The following is a 22,210-nucleotide window of genomic DNA, read 5'->3' as shown; positions in this document are numbered from 1 at the left end:
GCAACAACACTACCGTTGGCATCCACAACTCACAGGGATCAGCCCTATGCACTAGGCCACGCACTACCAGTTACAAAGCTAGTCACCAGCTCATGGGGTACATTGCCTAAAGCCATTAGCTGTACACCTGAAACCAACAGGACCCTGCCCAGCAGTGGATGCCCACTAACACTATTGGGGTTGGAGTGCTTCAGAGCCTGCCCAACAAGGGACCTACCCTGCCAGTTCGCCCTGGCCTACGGGCACCCACAGCCCACATCCCCAACCCAGGTAAAACCTTAACGCGTGCAAAGTCATGATTCTGAATCTGTACTCACCCCCTTGTGGCTGCTGTGATGCCTTCAAGCGCTCATCCAACTCCGGATAGGCTACTGCCAGGAAGCAGAACATCAGGGGGGTCAGGGTATGACGGGCACTCCTTCCTCATTGGGAGGCCAGCCCCAGCTGGGCCTCGGCCGTCTCCTTGCCCTACGGCGCAGGTCCTCCCACCATTTGCGGCAGTGGGTGCTCCGCCTGTCAAAGTCCCCCAGGGTCCGCACCTCCTTGGCGATGGCATGCCAAATACCCTTTTTCTAATGGGTGCTGACCTGCAGGAAAATACGCGTAGAAAAAAAGGATTAGTCGTACCGTCAGGACTGTTACACTCATGGACCCCAATATCCCTCCCATCCCCTTACGCACAGACATTGACCACCAGACATGCAGCACTCTGCCCAGGACCCATCAGCCCCCCCCCCACACGAGGCTTACACACAGGGCAATCCATACATTCATGGCCCACACATCATGCTCACAGTGTACTCACCTGTTTGTCTGGAGGACCATAGAGTAAAGTGTACTGGGGTAAGACCCCATCCACCAGTCTCTCCAACTCCTCTGAAGTGAAGGCGGGGGCCCTTTCCCCAGACACTCGAGCCATTGTCGCTTCCAGACACAGGTCACAGCAGTACTTGCAGTGTAGGTCCTCTCCTGTTGAAGGTCAGGTAGCAAGTGAATTACATCATTTCCACTTGTCTCTACTCACAGGTCAGGCAGCCGCCATTTCAGGGGAGCACAGCCCATAGCACCTAACTGCATCACAGAAGACATTGGCATATCAACTGACTCTCAAATTCACATACTGTTTCTGTAAAGGAAGAAATGCATTTTTATTTTCACACATGGGTGAATATGACCCTCTGTTCACCGTTTTTCACCCTAGAGTTCAACTGCTGAGGATGAATACTAGATGGAGATATCCCCCGTGTACAGACCCCTGGTGGACCGGTTGACAATGGAGGACAGGCACATCATCCTGACCTACAGACTTGATAGGGCCACAATCCAAGAACTGAGTGCCCAATTTGAGCAAGACCTGATTTCAGCTGTCCGCCAGCCCATAGGTATCCCCCCTCTAGTACAAGTCCGGTCAGTGCTTCATTTCCTGGAAAGTGGTTGCTTCCAAGCAACAGTGGCCATGGCATCAGGGATGTCTCAGCCAATGTTCTCCAACGTGTTGACCAGAGTGTTGTCTGCCTGATGAAACACATGTGCAGCCTCATTGTATTCCCCCAGGTGGAGGATTTGGACACAGTGAAGGCTGACTTTTATTCCCTGGGACATATCCCCAACATCATTGTTGCCATTGATGGTACACATATAGCATTTGTTCCCCGCCCGGAGAAATGAACAAGTGTTCAGGAATAGAAAAGGCTTTCACTCACTGAATGTGCAGATGGTGTGTTTGGTGGACCAGTACATCTCCCATGTGAATGCCCAGTATCCTGGCTCTGTGCATGATGCCTTTATCTTGAGGAATAGCAGCATTCCATATGTGATATCTCAATTCCAGAGGCAGCGGGTGTGGCTAATAGGTGAGCCCATGCTCCCCACCCAGTTGATGTAGGTATATAGGTGTGGGTTTGTCCCTAAGGGTGAGTGTGTGGCTAACAGGTATCCCTTGATATTTACAGGTGACTCTGGTTACCCCAATCTCTCATGGCTACTGTCCTCAGTGCGGAATGCCAGGACAAGGGCAGAGGAACGTTACACTGAGGCACATGGAAAAACAAGGAGGATAATTGAGAGAACCTTTGGCCTCCTGAAGGCCAGATTCCATTGCCTCCTTCTGACAGGTGGATCCCTGTAGTACTCACCCAAGAAGGTGTGCCAGATCATTGCTGCATGTTGGATGTTGCACAACCTGGCCTTGAGACGCCAGGTGCCTTTTCTGCAGGAGGATGAGCCTGGAGATGGTCTTGTGGCAGCGGTGGAGCTTGTGGACAGTGACGAAGAGGAAGCAGAGGAAGAAGATGTGGACAACAGAAGTACACTCATTGAACATTATTTCCAGTGACACACAGGTAAGACACTGTAACTTCACCTTCCACTGCAGTTTTGTGTTTGACATTGAGCATGGCAGCCTGATTTCCCTATGTCTCTGGCCACGTACTGTACCCTTTGGAATCTCTATTTTCAAATCTCTGTGCCCCACTCTGGCTCCTGGTGTGTTTACTGCTGCCCCCTATAGGTTATACCTATGTTAATATTACAGTAGATTAGAAATGCAATGTTTACAGTTTGTGAAACTAATACATGTGTCATATAATCCACGGACTCCATACTTGAATTTGTTCAAAGGGTGTTTATTTGTGTGCTAATAAGTGGAGGGGGTATTGCAATGGGCTGGGTTGCTGGTGGAGGAAACTCCAGGGTAGAGTCCGGTCTATTTGTATCACAGGTGCATTGTCCAAGGGGGCACAGGAAGGGGAGCAATGGCAGTTCAAGGTGGACAGGGTGACAGAGTGGGACAGAAGGGTGACAATCACAATAGTCTTGGAAATGTTCTCTGGCTTCTGCCTGGATCGCAGGGACTATTTGCGGGGTGGTTCTCCTTCTGCAGGGGGTGGGGTGCTCGTGGCCTGTTGGTCCTGTGGTGGGGCCTCCTGTCCACTAGCGCCGGCGGAGGTGGAGGGCTGTTCTTCGGTGTGGCTAGTGTCAGGGGCCAGTTGGTGTGCCACTGCCTCCCTCATGGTGTTGGCCATGTCTGCCAGCACCCCTGCAATGGTGACCAGGGTGGTGTGGATGTCTTTCAGGTCCGCCCTGATCCCCAGGTACTGTCCCTCCTGCAGCCTCTGGGTCTCCTGCAACTTGTACAGTATCAGGCCCATGGTCTCCTGGGAATGGTGGTGTGCTCCCAGGATCCCTGCAAGTGCCTCTTTGAGAGTGGGTTCCCTGGGCCTGTCCTCCCCCTGTCGCACAGCAGTCCTCCCAGCTTCCATGTTGTCCTGTGCCTCTGTCCCCTGAACCGTGTGCCCACTGCCACTGACCCCAGGTCTCTGATTGTCTTAGGTTTGTGGGGTTCCCTGGGGTCCCTGTAGTGGTGGCACACTGCTGACTGACGTGTCCTGGGGACAGACATATGGGCCCACTGGGTGGGTACTGTGCTGGTGTTTCCTGAGGAGGGAGGCTCTTTGGTGGGTTGGGACTGTAACAGGGTAACCGACTATCCAGAGGTCCCTGATGGGCCAGGTTGGTCATCGTGATCAAGGCATGCAGAGCTGCTGTCATCACTGTGGGCCTCTTCCGACGGGGGAACTGGATGTTAGTGGAACCTCCTCTCCGGTGACATTGAGTGGGGGTCCTGTGGCGATGTAAATGCAGTGTTATTGTATCTGCATGTGGCATCTTGTGCATGGATATGTTTCGCTCTATGGTTGTTATTAGCAAGGCAGTTTTGGCTTGTGTGAGTTGTGCTTGGTTTGGGTAAGTTCTTGTCACTAGTGTGCATGCTGTGGTGATGAGTGTCCATGCAGGCCTGTGATGGGTGTCCATGCATTGGTGTTGCATGCAGGACTTGGTATTGGGATCTGTAGGTTGTGATAGTAGGGTATATGTGAGGTGGTAGAGTGATGGGGTGAGGATAGGGGTAGAAGTTTGTGATGGCATGCAGGTAGGGTGGGAGATATAGTAGTAAAGATTTGACTTACCAGAGTCCAGTCCTCCTGTTATTCCTGCAAGGCCCTCAGGATGCATGATCGTCAAGACTTGCTCCTCCTCTTTGTTAATTGTTTGGGAGGGGGGTCCACCGCCAGTCCTCTGTAAGGCTACCTGGTGTCTTGCAATCATGAAACGCACCTTTCCCTGTAGGTCGTTACACCTCTTCCTGATGTCATCCCTTGTTCTGGGGTGCTGCCCCACGGCGTTGACCCTGTCCACGACTCTCCGCCATAGCTCCTTCTTCCTCGAAATAGACGTCTGCTGCTCCTGTAATCTGAATAGCTGTGGCTCTACCCAGATGATTTCCTCCACCATGACCCTTAGCTCCTCCTGGGGTGTCTGTGTGGGTGTAGTGTGAGTGGTATGTGTGAGGGTGTGAGGGTGTGTGGGTTGATGTGTTGGGGTGTGTGTTGTGGGGTGCGTGGATGGTGTATGGGTGATGGAGCTATGTGGCTCAGATTCAGTTGGTGCTCCTGGCTGTCTCTCTCTCAGTTAGCAATATTTTTTTCATTGTAAGGGGTTGTGGGTATTGTGGGTGTGTGTTTTATGTTGGATTGAGTGTGTGTATGTGTGTCAAGTGTGGGAGTTTGAATTGTCCAATGTGGTGCAGTTTTGTTAGTGTGTGTGTATTTTGAACGCTGCAGTGTGTACCACCAATGGTTTACAGCGGTTGAATGACCACCGCAGTGATTCATGGGTGATGATGCTGTGGGTGTATTGCTGTTGGCGTAACAGTGTGGGTTTTGCTAGCGCCAGTTTATCACTGACCTTTGGGCTGGCAGACTTGTGTGGGTGTCTGTATAGTGGTGGATTTCTCTGTGTGGGTCATAATACCTGTAGCGGTGTACCACCGCGGTCACGGTATGTTGGCAGCTGTCAGCACGCGGTAGGCGGCATTTACTGCCAATGTTGTAACGAGGGCCTTAGTTGTTCCACTTATTGAATAAAGCCCCCTGAATAAACCATTGCGTGGCTTTCTATGCATGGCTTCAGTGGACTTCTTGAAACAAGCATTTGCAATGCAACTGGTCTCACGTTTGCTCGCATTAGAGCTATTAGCGTTGTAAACCCTAACCAGAGTTTTCTTGTCACATAAACTAATAATGAAAAGTAAAACAGTTTCACATATGAAGCCGATGGTTGCCATGACATGCAAAGCGCTAGAATTCTGCCCAGCGAGATTGCACTGCACAGAAAATGAAAAGATAAAGTAGTCCCCAAAACAGCTGAAAACACGGAGCCTCGTATGTTTTCAGTAGTTTATCGGTGCGCTGGAGGAGGGCTAAACACAGGAAAAGGTATGACATATGCATGCCTTTCACAAATGGAATCAATCAGTTTTTAAAAGGCAAGCCCACGAACTAATGAAAGTGACAGAAATGACATGGGCGTGGTTAGAAGCCCACATGGAGATTACAACATGGTCTAGAGTGCTTGTGCGTGCTTGACCCTAATGATGCTACTCCAGCAATGCGAAGAGGCCTCTATAGAGAAAAGCCCTGCACCATTTTTACGCCTGCATTGAGTAGGCAGTAAAATTCTGACACAGTGAAGACGCAGAATGACGAAGTGAAATGTAAATTTCACTGTGTCAGTTCTTCGTGGCTTTCCCGTGGTAATGCCTAATCTGCACATATTATACATAGAGCTGGTATAATGTGACACAGGACTTTACAAATTGACGCCTTGGGCCCAATGTGCCAATTCGTAAATCTGGAACAGTGTCAAGTGTTTCTAGAGCCACTGCTGCGTCAATAAAAAATTATGCAATGGTGGTGCAAAGGTCTTTGTAAATGAAGCCATGGGTTTTTATTTTAAGAGCTACAAGACTCTAAACAAATTAGGTTTTGATTTTAAGAGCTACATTTGTTTTATTAAGTTCTGCATTCACAAGTATTACTAGCGCACCCAAGAATGTCAAATAAGGCATTAATAAATGGAATGTATATAAGATTAATAGGCAGAGAAGGCCCAAACTAGCTTTTAGGACAAATATAAATATTATGTAACAAGGTAGTTTCTGCATTTAACAACGCATCAGAGCAGAAAAAGGGCATTGATTCTGAAAGGACACTACTATTGTGTACCATGAGTTGTCACCAAATAAAGCATTATGTCAGTGAAGTTTAACCTATAATTATTGCGCTCCTTCTATCATGCCTAGACACAACCATAAGAGTAGGTGACCTCCTAGGAGAGCCTGGAGGTAAAGCCCAAGTGGCCATTCCGGCCTGCCTGTCAGCTACACTCCACCCTTGGTTTAAAAGAGAGGTCCGATGAGTGAATACTTTGGACTCTTCTGTCTCTGTGTGTGCAGCGGAAAGAGGGAAACAGAAACCAGTAGAAAGCAGGGTTCTGAGTCGCCCAGACCATGCCACCACCTCTGATCTGACTCACTCTCAGTTGCCATCCCCTTCACTATGCAAAGAAAAAAACAGCACTTAGCATGAAGGAGGGCGAGGATTGAGACCTCAGCCATGGCTCTTTCTGCTACTTTCTGTGCCACAGCATGGCCGATTGATATTGACAATGAAATTTTAGCCACCAAATAAAGTGTGTCAACCATTTTCATTGGTAGTAGCAAAATGTGTAGGTCAGCAGCTGGATGAAGTCCAAGCGCAGAATAAATCCCTTCAGCGGTTTTAGTTTAGCGATGATTAATAGTTCCTATGCAAATTAAAATGAAAAAACGCATCATTTTTACCCCCTTTAATTTTAACCCCCTTTAAATATTTTTAAAATTGGAATGCGGGACCTTATCTGCATACATTAAGGGAGCGCCATATCTAATCAGCTCTGTCCTTGGGAACCAAAGGTATAGGCAAATGAAAAAAAGCCCTTTCGAAGGAAAGTGCAGCTGAACCATAATTGCAGAGTGGTGGCTGCAGCTGGGTAAAGGGATGGTGTTCTTGCTAGGAGAAGCAACACCTCACAATGATTTAACCTACAATCTGTACATAAATATAACAATAGTTTAATAGTTTAACCATCAACAAACAAACTGAATTAAAAACCCTCAGGTTACATTGCTTTCATCTTACAACCGATCTCGACCTCAGAGAAAAAATAACCAGAGATGAACAAAGAGGAAATTGTGACAAAAGTGAACGCATGGTTCTTTCTGCAAACTTTGATGACATCCTGTGTAAGCCGTTTTCTCGTACATTACAGTGGGATGTGAAGACAAACTTGCAATTAAAGATCCCTTCATCATTGTGAGGGGGAAGGCAGCAATCACATTTACTGTCCTTAGCAGAAGATATTTTTATAAGAAATCTCTGAGCAGGACGAACAAAGAACATATCTACTACTCCATGTTCCAGAGGAGCAGGTACCAGAAAGAGTGAGTATTGCTATTCACATAGGTACAGAATTAAATTTTGTGCTTTACTGTTGAAAAACGTGAACTCACAACTAAATGTTTGGCGAAATGTATTTGTTTCCTACTTCTTCAATGAACAACTCCTTATTTTGGTGTACCGCATTAGAGGTGTGTTGCTCCAAAACATTTTCATATAGTGGCCAAGATGTTTGATGTATTTTTTGGGATGCCTCAAAAAACGCAAGAGTTTCTTTGAAATTGTGACCATGAACTCGTACAGTTAAAATATCTGTACAGCATTAAAGGGAATGTACTCACTGTGTTCTACTAAGAAGGCACACTAGAACCGAACTGAACACTTAATAAAATGATTTCTCCTTTGTGCCAGTGTGTTTTCAACGAGAAAATATTTATTGGAGAAAATGTCTACGGTCCACCGCTGACAACAGGCCCAGGTTGAGGCTTGGATTCTATGAAATGTTTTAAAGCTCATATATCATGACGTAGGTCCAGCTGCAAGGGGCATATCTAAGTCAGTGAGAAATAAAGACAGCCCCACAAGCAAAGTTACGTGTGTGAATCTGTAGGAATTAGGAGAGTAGAGGTCTGGAAGAATGGTAGGGGTACCAGTACGATGGGGAAAGCCTGTTTACGTTTAAGATACAGTATAAAAGAGAGCTGTAAAACAGCTTAGTAAATACTTCTCTGAGTTGAGAACATGTCTCATGCTACATCGGCTATGTTATGCAAAGCGCTTCTGCCAAGAGCGATCGCGCTGCGAACAAAAGATAACAAGCATTTGGAATGCAATAGTCTTGTGTTTGCTCAGTTAGAGATCATAGCGTTGTAAATTACTGACTGGACTTTTATTGCCAGACAGACTGAAAATAACAAAAGGAAGAGAGCGAGGTGAGCTGGCCTTGGAAAAGCCCCCCTCTGCTGTGGTTTATGTTTACAGAGGGAGCTGGTGGGGAGGAGGGACTGATAAGCACCCACACTGTTGAGGTGAAACGCAAATGCCAAAAAAAGTCCCTTACAGAAGAGATAAACAGGACATAGCGTAATTACACAGTACTTTGTAATGCTCCCAAAGTGAAAAAAGGGAGGACAAAGAGGCAGAAATGACCACTAGCAAGCAACGATTTTTGAAGGACACTACAACTAACAAATCAAAACTCTGGAATTCACTCTATTGTATACTTTAGCATAATGCAGGCCGAGCTCTAACTCTCAACCTAAAAATAGACTCCAGGTCACATCACCATGTGAAAGGAGCCACTCCACATGCTCCTCTTACAAGCAGAACTCCCCAAAGCATTTGTAACTCAGAAGTGGAGTTTTTTTAGGAAGAGGAGAAACAGGAAGAGAATGCGAGTAAAGAATGAGGAGATGAAGGGCCTGATTACGACCTTGGCAGAGGGGATTACTCTGTTCCGAATGTGACAGATATTCCGCCGCCATATTACAAGCTCCATCATACCCTATGGAACTTGTAATACGGCGGACGGGATATCCGTCACATTTAGGACCGAGTAATCCCCTCTGCCAAGGTCGTAATCAGCCCCTAAGTTTCTGACATTGTTCATCTGCTTAAATGAAGCATAAACAGAACAGAAACAGAGTCAGTTTGTTAGAGTTTTTAGGCAGTGAAAAATAAATACATTTAAATTCATTGGTTCGAGAGTTACCATCAATCACAGATTGACTTGGTAAAACATTTTCACAGATTGCTGTGGGAAAAAGGAAAAGGGAAGGGAATTGTTACTAACAAAAAGCTGCTCTCTGCAAATATGAGGATGTAAAAAACATAAAGGTCCGGTTTTCACTTAAATAAGTTTGCCAAAAGTTATCTACACTCCTTGCATATGTTTTTATGTCTTGTCATATTACCTCTCTGAGGTTTAGCTACAGGACAATTTTGTAAAACCTTTACCGATTGCTGTAAGAAAGAGGAAAAGGTGAAATATGAACTCTGCACCCTGGAGGAAGTCCTATCGGCCTGGCAGAGGATGTTGGAGAGAACTGTGCCTTCAACATTGTCCTGAGTATCACAAATCCAATTCAAGGCTTATAGGTGATATCTTCTTCCTGATCCATTTGTAACTTCTCTACTGAAGTGAGAGACTACAGAAGGCCCTTGTGGCAGGGGATTGTGTCTGCCTGGAAGAGCACTAGAAAAACTGTTACAACTGGGTATTTTTTCTTCCTGCCCTTGTGAAACTTCTCTTCGGGTCTGAAAATTAAAGAAAGCCCTGCAGACTCAGTAAAATCTGAGAATTCAATCCACTGAATTTGAAATATGAGCTGGTGTGTGGATATATATTTATTAGCACTTCAGAATTATATTTACTACAAATTAGCAATACAACATGCGTTACATGACTAAATAGTATGGTATTCTTGATTTCTTTAAATATTGTCAGAATAATTAATATCCCTATTAGGTCCTGGCAGGTACCTGCAGGTTCAACCACTCATCAGTCTTATCTAACCAGCTACCACAAGGATGTCAACGAAATTGAGCATCAAGGATGGCAAAAAAGCACGAGTGTAAAGTCCCATTTTTTCTGCCATTCGATTACGGCATCAGCTCAAGCTTCTCTCTGCATGAGGAGGGGAAAGACAGACAACACCATTTAAGAAGGTAATGTAGAAGAGCTTCTATCAGTCGAGAAGCTGGTACTAGCAAGCACTGCTTCTCATCCTATAATTAATGTAATCTTGCTCTAAATGTATCTCACAAGGGAGCTATCTTGCAATAATACCAGTTTTAAAGTAACAGGGTCCCTAGAACACACCTGGAAAATTAGAATCTTCATAATGATCCATGTTGTGTGGTATGCGTCACTTCTTCTCCAATCAGACAGGTGATGCGTCATTTTCCTCTCCTGCAAGAGAAAGATGCATCAATTTCTGGACAGGCACCTCGGGCCCAAGCAGGCTGACATTGATTTTCACATCCAGTGACAATGCGTGTGAAATCCAGCCTCACGGTGATGAGGCTCCAGACACACACCATGGGGTTGGACTGCACTTTGTGAGGGCAGGCAGAGCCCTTTCCGGTGTACGTGTCAGCTCCTCTTTCTACTCTAGCCCAGATGACCCATCAGGATATGCAGGCTACACCCCAGCTCCCTTTGTGTCGCCATGCGCTCACTGCCATTTGGCCGCTCTGCGGTCAAAAGACCGCGGCGGCTATTCTGGCTTTCCCGCTGGGCTGGCGGGTGCCCGCCAAAGGAGCGCCCGCCGGCCCAGCGGGAAAGGCCCTGCAACATAGAAGGGGTGTTGCAGGGGTGTGACGGGTGCAATTGCACCCGTTGCGATTTTCACTGTCTGCTAACCGCCAGAAACAGGGTGGCGGGAAGGGGGTCAGCGCCGCCATGGAGATTCAGCCCATACAGGGGAAATCCGGCGGGAAACCGCGGGATCCCCTTTTCTGACCGCGGCTTTACCGCCGCGGTCAGAATGGGCAAGGAAGCACCGATGACCGCCAGGGTTGGAATGACCCCCTTTTTATCACCTTTCACTGATATTCCTACAAATTCATATTGCATCTTTGATTCTGTTGATCTACAAATATCCAGATAAATATTCATATTTTTCTAAACACTGTATGGTGTATTTTTGTGGTGCTATATTGTGTTATTGTATGATTTATTGCACAAATACTTTACACATTGCCTTCTAAGTTAAGCCTGACTGCTCGTGCCAAGCTACCAGAGGGAGGATAATTTGGATTGTGTGTAACTTACCCTGACTAGAGTGAGGGTTCTTGCATGGACAGAGGGTACCCTGACTGCCAACCAAAAACCCAATTTCTAACAAGTAGTGAGCCGTATTTCCTGGTGTATCGTTATCTGTTGCAGTGTCCTCGTCCATGATAGATCTCACAATGGAAGGCTCATAGGTGGCCTCGCGGAGCAACCTCAGTCTCAAGGGGCATGACCGTGTATGAACCCTCATCGGGGACAACAGCAGTTCGTGGTCCACAGGAGATGTCGGTGCAACAGCAAGACAGACCATAGGCAGATGTTCAAAGAGACAGCATATGCAGCGGAAGACTGGTTGTACGCACCAGAGAAGGGGCCGAAATGACATTGACCACTCATGCTCCAGTTCCACTAGCAAAGGTGCACTGATGATCCGAACCATGCGCTCACGGCACAGTGGAGTTGGTGGGAGCGGCTCCATTGCTCTGTGTTGCTGGAAAGAAACAACCACTGCGAATCAGAAGAAATAGCAGTAGGAGTCCGCCAATCAAAGCCAAAATAATCGGAAAGCCACCAAACACACTTGAAAAGAGAGAATGGATGGCTGATGGGATGACTCAGAAGACAGTCTGGAAGATGGACACGAAACCAGACCCGGCAGCCTTAAAGAAATGAACAATCCCAGTGGTGCACAAAACATTGAATATTCTGGATACCAGTTCTCCAAAGTGTTTGGGGAAGTTGGTATTTAAAAGGGATTGTATCTCGGCTGATGATCTCGCAATCTGGAGAGCGTACGTCTCCTTTGCGGATGTCAAGGTGACCTGTTTTTGAAACAATAGCGCCTTTAGCCTATTCAGCTTGTCATAGTTCACATTAATAGTATCTATGTGGGGCCACATGTCAGATACTTTTGTCACTTGTGTGGGGGGAAACAAAACATGTCCACAACACGTAATGACCTTCGAGACCGAGATTGCGTAGGCAATGCCTGGTCGCATGCCACAACAACTTTGATCGTTCAGTACCACATAACTTCCATTGGAAAGTACATGAAATACTGGGCGAATCAAGGGGACGGGAGTACCCTTCAGAAAACAGGCCAAATTTGCGACCCCTGCATTACAAAGACCGTGAAGAGACACCTGCTTGCATATCATACAATGCCGAACAACAGTCTCACATTCGCTTCCGCTAAGAAAGACCTCCTTTTCGCCGTTCAGACATCTATAGTCAAAGGGCAACTCCCACTCTTCCTTAATAAAGCTATCTCCTAGTTGCTCATATCTTCCCACTGAAAGATGTTTCAGGCAGCTCGAGAAATGAAAGGTCGAAATCAGTAAATTAATGAAGCCATGTAAGAGCCAAATAGTTGAAGGACTCTCTACTACCGTGAAGGGCAACTTATCTAACTTCTCTACTTGAAGCAGGGTGAAACTAGCCTCCCTTTTAGCCATTGTCACTTGTTGCTTGGAAAAATTAAAGGCAGTGAACAATTCACTCCCATTAATATACTTCCATGGAATGCGCCCACTTTTCTGTGTGTGTAATGTCCAACCTAGCTGCATGATGGAACGTAGCTGTGTTTGCCCATGATATAACCGGGACAAGTGTGTCTGAGTGATATCAATAGCATACAATACTATGGGGCATATTTATACTCCGTTTGCGCCGAATTTGCGTCGTTTTTTTCGACGCAAATTCAACGCAAAACTAACTCCATATTTATACTTTGGCGTTAGACGCGTCTAGCGTCAAAGTTCATGGAGTTAGCGCCATTTTTTTGCGTGAACACCTTCCTTGCGTTAATGATATGCAAGGTAGGCGTTCCCGTCTTAAAAAATGACTCCGATGCTATTGCGTCGGAGTTATACTCCCGGGCAAAAATGACGCCCGGGAGTGGGCGGGACTAAAAAACCCGCATTTGCGCCGGATTTTAGCGCCTGGGTCAGGGCAGGCGTTAAGGGACCTGTGGGCTCAGAATGAGCCCAGAGGTGCCCTCCCAAGCCCCCAGGGACACCCCCTGCCACCCTTGCCCACCCCAGGAGGACACCCAAGGCTGGAGGGACCCATCCCAGGGAAGAAAAGGTAAGTTGTGGTAAGTTTTTTTCTAAAAAGATTTTTGTGGCATAGGGGGGCCTGATTTGTGCCCCCCTACATGCCACTATGCCCAATGACCATGCCCAGGGGACAGAAGTCCCCTGGGCATGGCCATTGGGCAAGGGGGCATGACTCCTGTCTTTGCTAAGACAGGAGTCATGTTAATGGCGTCTGGGCGCCCAAAAAAAATGGCGCAAATCGGGTTAAGATGATTTTTTTGCCTCAGCCTGACTTGCCCCATTTTTGGACACCCAAACGCCATTTTTCCCTACGCCGGCGCTGCCTGGTGTACGTGGTTTTTTTTCACGCACACCAGGCAGCGCCGGTCGACTAACGCCGGCTAACGCCATTCAATAAATACGGCGCCCGCATGGCGCTTCAGAATGGCGTTAGCCGGCGCTAATTTTTTTGGCGCAAAACTGCGTTAGCGCAGTTTTGCATCAAAAAGTATAAATATGGCCCTATATTTGATAGTGAATAAATTCTGTTGGACAGTGTATTCATGCCGTTGTCGACAACAGCTAATGTTTTTTCTAAATTTTCTTTATCCAATTGCCTTAAACATGCAACAGCCTCAATCTGGGAAAGTTTCCAAATTTCATTGTACATAGCATATAAAACCCTTTGTGAGCGCTGTTTCCTAGGACCCAGCAGAAAATCCTGCAAGTCTATATTTTCAGAAAGAGTGTTCAAGTGTTTCTTAACTGCGGCTAACGTGTTTGTTTGTACCCATTTCTGGCACAGCTTACCCACACTGTGGCCCTCATTACGACCCTGGCGGTATAGAACCGCCAGGGCCGCGGCACGCGGGAGCACCGCTGACAGGCCGGCGGTGCCCCGCAGGGCATTCTGACCGCGGCGGCTTAGCCGCGGTCAGAGAAGGGAAACCGGCGGTCTCCCGCCGGTTTCCCGCTGCCCCCAAGGAATCCTCCAAGCCCCTCCCTGGGAACCGGATGGCGGGAGGGGGAGTCGCGGGGCCAACGGCATGGGCACTGCAGGGGCCCCCGTAAGAGGGCCCCAAAATGTATTTCACTGTCTGCACTGTCTGAAATACGCGACGGGTGCAGTAGCACCCGTCACACCTTCCCACTCCGCCAGCTCGATTACGAGCCGGCTTCATGGTGGGAAGGTCGTTTTCCCCTGGGCTGGCGGGCGGCATTTCGGCGGCCGCCCGCCAGCCCAGGGGAAAACTCTGAATACCCGCCGCGGTCTTCCGACCGCGGTGCGGTATTCACGACGCGCAACTTTGACGGGCGGCCTCCGCCGCCCGCCAAAGTTGTAATGAGGGCCTGTATGTTGTAACAATATCTGTATGTTGACCCCATATAAAGCGAGGGTCTGGCCTGTTAATTGAAAAACCCCCGGAAGAGTTCAAAAAACGCACTTGACACTCATTAGTGTCAGTGGGCCATATTAACCACCCACCGGGACTGGAAAGTGAAGAATTATAGGTACCAGCCTTCACCATTGCATCTGGCCTTTCCTCTGTGATATTAAGGAAGTGTTGCCAATCATTAAACCTTGCCGGAGTAGGGATACTGGGTGTGTTCAGATACTTAATTTTTGCTAACCCCAGACAGGATGTCTGCTGAATTGTGTCATTTAAGAAAATAATTTGCATCGAAATAAAGCCTCCCTACCCTGTATTTGCCAATCTTGTGTTCCCCATACACTTTTCAAGTCAATAGTGCTCTTCCAGTATTCGTAACCCTCAATTGCGAGCCGGGAAACAAAGGGATCTGAATAAATCAGTTTTGTATCAGTTAGCAAAATTTTCCTAATTTGTGCCAGAGGTATTTTAAAATAATACAACTCTACTTTTCTTGAATCATGCCCTGAAAAGTATGTAAATTTATCAATATAATACTTTGGACTCCCCACCAGTGGTGTAGAACAGTGTTCCCACTGTGTGTAGTTCAATACTGGCCTGTATCTAGTGACACAGTGTAGGTAGTGATGTCCCAATTGTTATAACAGAACAGTTCCGCATAATTCATTGTATAATCATTTACATCATCACTTTCAAAAGCGTAATATGGTCCTTCATTTTAGTTAGCATGGAATCAACTGTTTGGACATCCCAATCATCAGAGACAACATCAGGTGTAATTACATCAGTCATTGAAATTTTGAACACGTATGGTATTTGAATATTTTCTGTGCCGGGTGGTCACTGAAGATGTGACTGGATCCAACAAGAGTTCATTTTCCGCCCTCCCCATGGTCGAGGAGGTGTCTGGAACAGCAGTTGACATTGTTGCATAGTCTGTAGTAGTAATGTTCATCCTACTATGTAGATGGATGTCCTGTTGGGTAGTGATAGGGGTTCGGGAACCACCCAAGGGACCTCCTGGTCTACTGTGAAGGTTCGGCCACATGGTGTAGTTTGATGTCATCAATGGAGATGAACCTGTTTGTCTTAGAACCAGACAGTGGTGGTAAGATGACAGTCCTGGTGCCTTGTATTCCCAAGACTGGTACAGGGGCTCTGTATGATGGACCAAACTCCTTCTTCACAGTGATCTTCTCACAAACAAGATCTCCAACTTTAGGAATCCAGCCAGTTGAAGTTTTCGCCAAATCCCTTATTCCTAAGGTGGCAGCGCTTGCAGATGATTTATCATCACAAAATTGTTGAAGCTCCTGTAAAACAGTGAGACGTTCTTTTATGTCAAACGGTGTTTCTGCTGCCACCATACCAGAGGCATCAAGATCTGGGACATACAAAGGTATCCCAAAGAGAGACTCATATGGAGGGCATCCCCCCAAAGACCGTCTTGGCAGATTATTCAGTGCTCTCTGGACCCCATAGAGGTGGTGTAACCAACTGCGGCCTGAACCTAATACTCGAGCTGTTAAGGACTGCTTTAGATCACGATTCCGCCTCTCCACAACCGAATTTCCCTCGGGATTGTATGGTGAGGAGTAATGGAGTTCAACAACCATCGTCCCCATGGTCCCCCTGAATGCTTTAGAGGCAAATGTAGGGCCCTGGTCCGAATGGAATGTTGCAACCGCATATGTACCGATCAAGATCAGCAAATCTTTTATAACAGTCCGGGCGTCACCCGACCGCTGTGACCAAACCCACAGGAATCTAGAACAGGAATCTACAGCTACTAAAATGCATTTGTATGCACCATCAGGCTGTAAGGGACCACAATGGTCTAGGTACACACACTGTAGTGGCTTGTTGGACACTAAGAGGGATGTCTGCGGTGGTCGTTTGATATGAGAGCCCTTGATCTGCTGGCAAATGTCACAGCAAAGGACATATTGCTTTGTTCATCTGCATAGACCAGGCCACCAGAAGCGTTGCTGTAGGAGTGTTGCCGTGGCCTGTACACCGGCATGTGCAGAAGCGACACCCTCATGCGCTGCTTTGATTAGATCTAATCTCTGGTCTTCATTGGGGATCACTCGATCTCCAACCCCAGGAATCGTTGTCTAAGCAACATTCTGTGCACTGATATGGTAAGTATAGTTTCTAGGGTATCCTTTCGGAAGGGGCTTGCCTGCAGCCGAAGCTTTAACAGCAATCAATATTTCATTATCCATTCTCATTTGTGAACGAGTCACTGCAGCCACAGAAGCCGTAGCCACTGCTGTTTTGGCCGCTTCATCAGCCAGTGTATTACCGGTAACGTGTACTCCTATACGTTGGTGTCCCAATGTATGGACTACATGGACACACGGTAGCTTATCCTTAAGATCAGCCAACCTCCCCCACAATGTCTTGTGCTTAATGGTGTTCCCTTTAGAATCGCTAAACCCGTTCAGTTTCCAATGATTGAGATATTTGTTGTATGACTGGATGCAGTAATATGAGTCACAGACTATCAAAGTCTGGCATCCTGTCTCAGTATGTTCGAGCGCTAGAATAAGAGCTTTAAGTTCAGCCAACTGGGCTGTGCAGTCCCCATAAGGTTTGCATGTAGGTATTGTGAGGGTGGAAAACTCCATCTTCCATCACTCCGCTCACGGCTGCGCAAGCTGCCAAGTATTGATGTTTAGTACCCACAGCCGGTTGCGCCGAACCATCAGTGTACATGACAGTATGGTAGCTGTCTAGTGGCAAGATATTTAGAGGAGCGGGGTACTCATGTTCATACTGGAGGAATTCCTGTGTCTGAAGTTTTGGATCGAATATATAATCGACATCAGTGGCGGTCAGAGACGTTGCCCATTGAATCCAACACAGATGTAATGCTTTAGCATTAGGAACGCTTGCTTTGGTGGCATCCTCTAAGGCCGGCACCGGGGAGACAACAATAATACGTTTCCCCTGGGCAAGTGGCCTCTCTTTTATAACGGCCATCTGAACTGCCATCAGAATCTTTTCTGTAGGTGCAAAACGTTGTTCAGCATTTGAGTATAAATGTGATTTATATGCTATGGATACCTTTTCATCCTCATTAAAGGTGACATAAATAAATCCAATGGCACCAGCAATTATTCTGATGACCAAATTTGTTTTATTGTCACGTGTGTGTAAGTGTCTAGCTTCTAGCATGTCATGTTACATGTCCCTAAGGATGTGCGTGTGTTCAATTGTCCAGTGTCTGCTAGAAAAATTGGGCTGAACTAAGTCATAAAGTGGCTTGATGCGTTCTGCATAATCTGGAATGTATGTTCTGCCAAAATTGAAGAAACCCAGTAATGACTGCAATTTCTTAAGTGTGTTTGGAGGCTGTAGTTGAGCACACTTCTCTAGAAAGTGCAGGGCCAGGCTCTTCCCCTCGAATAATACGCTAAGAAAGGCTATCTTCCTTTTCTTAAAATTGAATTTATAACAGAGGTCTGCAAATCCCAAAATGATCCGATCGACTCTCGCAAGATGAATGTCGAGGACATCGTCTGTGAGATATATGTCATTCACGTAGGACAATGCCTCAGAATAAATATCATGTAATATTGATGTTACACGGGCTGAAAATAGTCCTGGGCTATTTTTATAGCCTTGAGGTAAACGACAAAAGCGTTTATGAGAGCAAAATGAGAATGCACCTCAGGTCCCGACTTTCATGTGCTAAATTCTGGCAGAAGAACCCATTAGAAATGTCTAATGTTGTTTTATATTTTTTACGCACTATATTGTTTATCAGTGCCATGCTGTGTGAATTTTGTATAGCATACATGCGTGTATGACTATTTAAGTGTCTATAATCAACAACTATTCTATATGAATGGCCTGGCTTTGCAACGGGGAATAACGGATTATTCATTGCAGATGTACAGGGCTCAATTACTCCCTGGTACTCAAGTTGGGTGAGGATCTCCTTCACCGGAGCTTTCGCTTCATGTTTGACAGGGTATTGTGGCTGATGTTGGGGTGTAGACCTAACGGGAATAATATGACAAGGAGACTCCTTGTCCCAACCTACATGATTGCGATATAGTGCCTGCGCTAAAGCCCATTCAGCAGCATAGGCTTCTTTTGCTGCTTCCGGAACAAGATCGGAGAAAGAAGGCAAAATGACATCTTCCCTATGCGGGAGCTTGCGGACGTGTTCAGGTGGCCAGTCTCTTTCGGCCAATAGGATATCACTAGTAAGTTCATCCCAAAATATCACACTAATAGTCTGCTCCACGTCTCCCTCTATCTGAATTTTTTAATCATAAACCATATCGGGGGGAGAACGTGGCCATCCGCTGTTTCAACCACAATGTAATCGCTAGTTGCTGTCACATCCAGATGATCTTTCAGACTCTGGCGACATATTGTGAATTCTGCCGCGCTGTCTAACAGAGTCACTGCCCACGTCTTGTTCCTCAACAATGTTCTAAATTTTACTGGCATTTTTAACTGTCAGTGCTGCCACCTTCTTCTTTTTAAACTGTGGCTTTTGCTGAGGAGTCTTTTCTTCTTTTTTAATGGAAGACTGTTGTGAGTCTTTCATCTCTTTCATGTATTCCGGATGTCGATCTTGATGGCCCCCTCTCTCGCTACGTGTATCCGGTGCGTCCTGAAAGGAACAAGAGGGACGTGAATCAGTATATCTGTCTGGAGTTTTAATGTTCTCCCTATTTCTGAGATTATATCTCCTTCGGAGCTCTCCGGGTGTGGAGAATCAGCTCTCTTATTTCTTCTTTCTTTGAAATCTTTTTGTTTGTCCCAGTGCTTCTTAGAGCCCTCTTGTGCCTGCTTTGTACCCTCCTTGTGGGCGGTGCCTTGTAACTCAAATTTTTTAGGTTTGACTCCAAAACTATCTCGTCCTATACTAGTATACGTATCGGAAATGATTTTCTGTAGCTGTCTCTCTTGTTCCTGGTGTAGAGTTTCCTGGAGACGCTGATGAATTGCCAGTGCTACCGCTTCCCCCTTAATATTACTCAGTATTATTGAGGATACGGCGTCAAAGTTACGCATTAATTTCATCCCCAAATCCAGGGCTGGTGCACCCCATGCTCATTTGGATTTGTTTTAACACTTCCGGTAAATTGGCAAGTGTCGGGGTACCATGTGTGGTAGTATATATGGCAGCGAAGACTGTACCCCATGTGGCACAGTCATCCACTGAGGGAACCATCCCAAAAGGCAATTACATAGTGTGCAACCTATGTTTTTCCTGTGGTCCCGTATGGGGAAACACAGCTTCCAGCTGATTTGTTTTCTGGGCAATCCAGAACGGTATTTTTTCCCGTTCCGTGGGCACTTTACCCATAATAGTATGCACTGTTTGCGGATTAATACCAGTAGCCAATTGATAACCACCAGCTACTGGCGGTGCTGTACGCGCTGGTGTTGTGTTCAATGTTCGCATTACGAACTGGACTAATCGTATATAATGCCACTAATTCATTATATAAAACTTGTAGATCTGCTATTGGCATATTCTGTATGCCTGGGTGAGGTGTGTATGTGGCAAACATAGGCCATGTAGGTCCATCAATACCTAAGGGACCTAACCTGACTCTTCGTAGTACATGTGGTAGGGCGCCTTCGAACCAGTTCTGATGCTCCTGGTATGTGAGCGATATTTCATGATACTGGTATGCTTGGTACTGTAAAGGTACGTTTGCAACTTCATATGTGTGGAATGTGTTTGTTCTTTGGTCAACCTCAGGAAAGATGACCCAACAGTAAAATGTTTCTGTTTGTATGCTTCATTAGCTTCTATTATCAGAGTAACATCCCCTCCCTCATCTGTAAGGCCATGCGTTAATAAATGTTGTGTTAGTGCTTGTCTAGCATTTTCAGGAATGTCAATGGCATCAGCCATATTTGTTTAGAAAAACGGAACACCAAAAATGGGTAGTAAAGTCCTTTTATGAGTTTGAGCTCGAACAACCTACAGCTTAATCAGGTGTTACCTTTTCAGCTGAGGAGCATTCTCCCAAAGACCACGGTCGTCTCCGTATAATGGTGCTTAGGGTACCTGTTGTCTGTGAGACAGTGACAGTCGGGGTATCCGTAAATTAGTGCCTAAACACCATTGTTGTGGGGCGCCATGTCGTAGTTTGGACTCTTGCTCTGAGCAAGACTGCTGGTTTAAGGATGACAGTACTTTTTTTGTAGGCGACTACGCTTTTCCTACAACAAGTCGCAACTGTTATCCCAACCTTACCGGCTCACTAGCAGCACCTCACCAGAAACACAATAGTAAAAGGTGATTTATGGCAGCCATAACGCATGGACTCGAGGATAAGACATCTCAGGGAGTGTCGTGGTTAAACGGAGATTACCCCTTTCTCACAGATATATCATGCCTCATACAAACACAGCGCCATGACAAAGATGCAGTGGAGTTTCAATAGTTTTTATTTAACATAACTGCAATTTGCGATATGTTGCATGGGCTGCAATGATTAGGATAATGAATAATGCAAGAAACAGAATAGTGAAGACGAGAGTCATTATTACAAAGACCCCCACCATCTTGCAATACGTAGAAAAGATATATGAGATGTAATATGCCCTAATACCCTAATGTGAAAGGCCTAACCTCCTACCTAAAGGAGAGATGGGTTTGTTAATCCTAATCTGCCAAGGCCATGTCCATGAGAGGAGCCCCCAACCCTCGTTACCTTGGAATGAGGTCTCTATCTCAGACTCCGCAGGGACAGGAAGACTGGGTCAGCGTCAAGATGACTGCAGCATCGGTATCAGCGATGGTGGCGATGTCCTCTGGTCGGAATCCCTCTGATTATCTGTCTAAAGTGTGATGTATTTATACAGATCGACAAGGACCCCTGACGTAGGTGTGTTCCTAAACAATAGATAACAGACATGCCTGGGACGGCAATTAATATAAACAATCCCTCGAAAGTATAGAGAGGGAAAATCCCTAAGTGTCAACACCTACTGTTTGTTTGTCTTTGGTGCTTGATCTTGACGCCTTGGCTCGGTGACACTGATAATGTTACCCATAACAAGTGGCCTATCTATAAACAAGGCAGCCATCTTAGAAGAAATAAATAATTAAATGGGCTAAGACAGAGCAAGCTAAGTAGGTTAAAAGTCACTAGGTGACGGGGGCATGAGTATGCGAGCCAGAGGCTAAGCTAACTCCTGTTATCCCATTAAAACGAACTATGATTCACTAAGGTAGCAGCAGCTGGGGCTGCCTAGAAAACCTCAGAAGGCTGTAATTATAGTACTGGGGGTCCTCATGTGGCCAACCTGATCAGATGCATAATACTTGCGGGACCAGTCTTTGCAGGTTTCCCTGTAGAGAGCTGTGGCGAACTGGTGGCTGGGAGTGTTTACACTGGTAACTAGGTTGAGGCCCTGTAGAGATTTCCCCCTGTTTATCCTTACACCCCACTTCTTCTGATGTGGACCCTGCCCACCTCTGGTGGAATCTGCCTCACCCCTCCTCTGGACCCTGGTGGTCTCCTACAGGTCCGCTTCCTGAGTAAGCTTCCTGGGGTCAGCCGGCTTGCTGTAAATTAATTTCTGGCTCAGCTCTGGAAAACAAAGAATATTCAAGTGGTCCCAAGAAATCTAATTATACAGCCCCTCATAAGTTTTCACCTTACTGCCCTTCACCCAGCCATCCAATGACCTGTAAAAAGAGTCTACACACTCCAACAAAGTTTGGGATTCCTTTTTCTTATAAGACCTATACTTTTCCTTACACTGCTCAGGAGTAAGACC

This window comes from Pleurodeles waltl, chromosome 1_2 (assembly GCF_031143425.1).
Source record: "Pleurodeles waltl isolate 20211129_DDA chromosome 1_2, aPleWal1.hap1.20221129, whole genome shotgun sequence".
NCBI classification, from domain to species: domain Eukaryota; kingdom Metazoa; phylum Chordata; class Amphibia; order Caudata; family Salamandridae; genus Pleurodeles; species Pleurodeles waltl.
The sequence above is the reverse complement of the archived record's forward strand: the minus strand, read 5'-3'. Positions refer to the sequence as shown.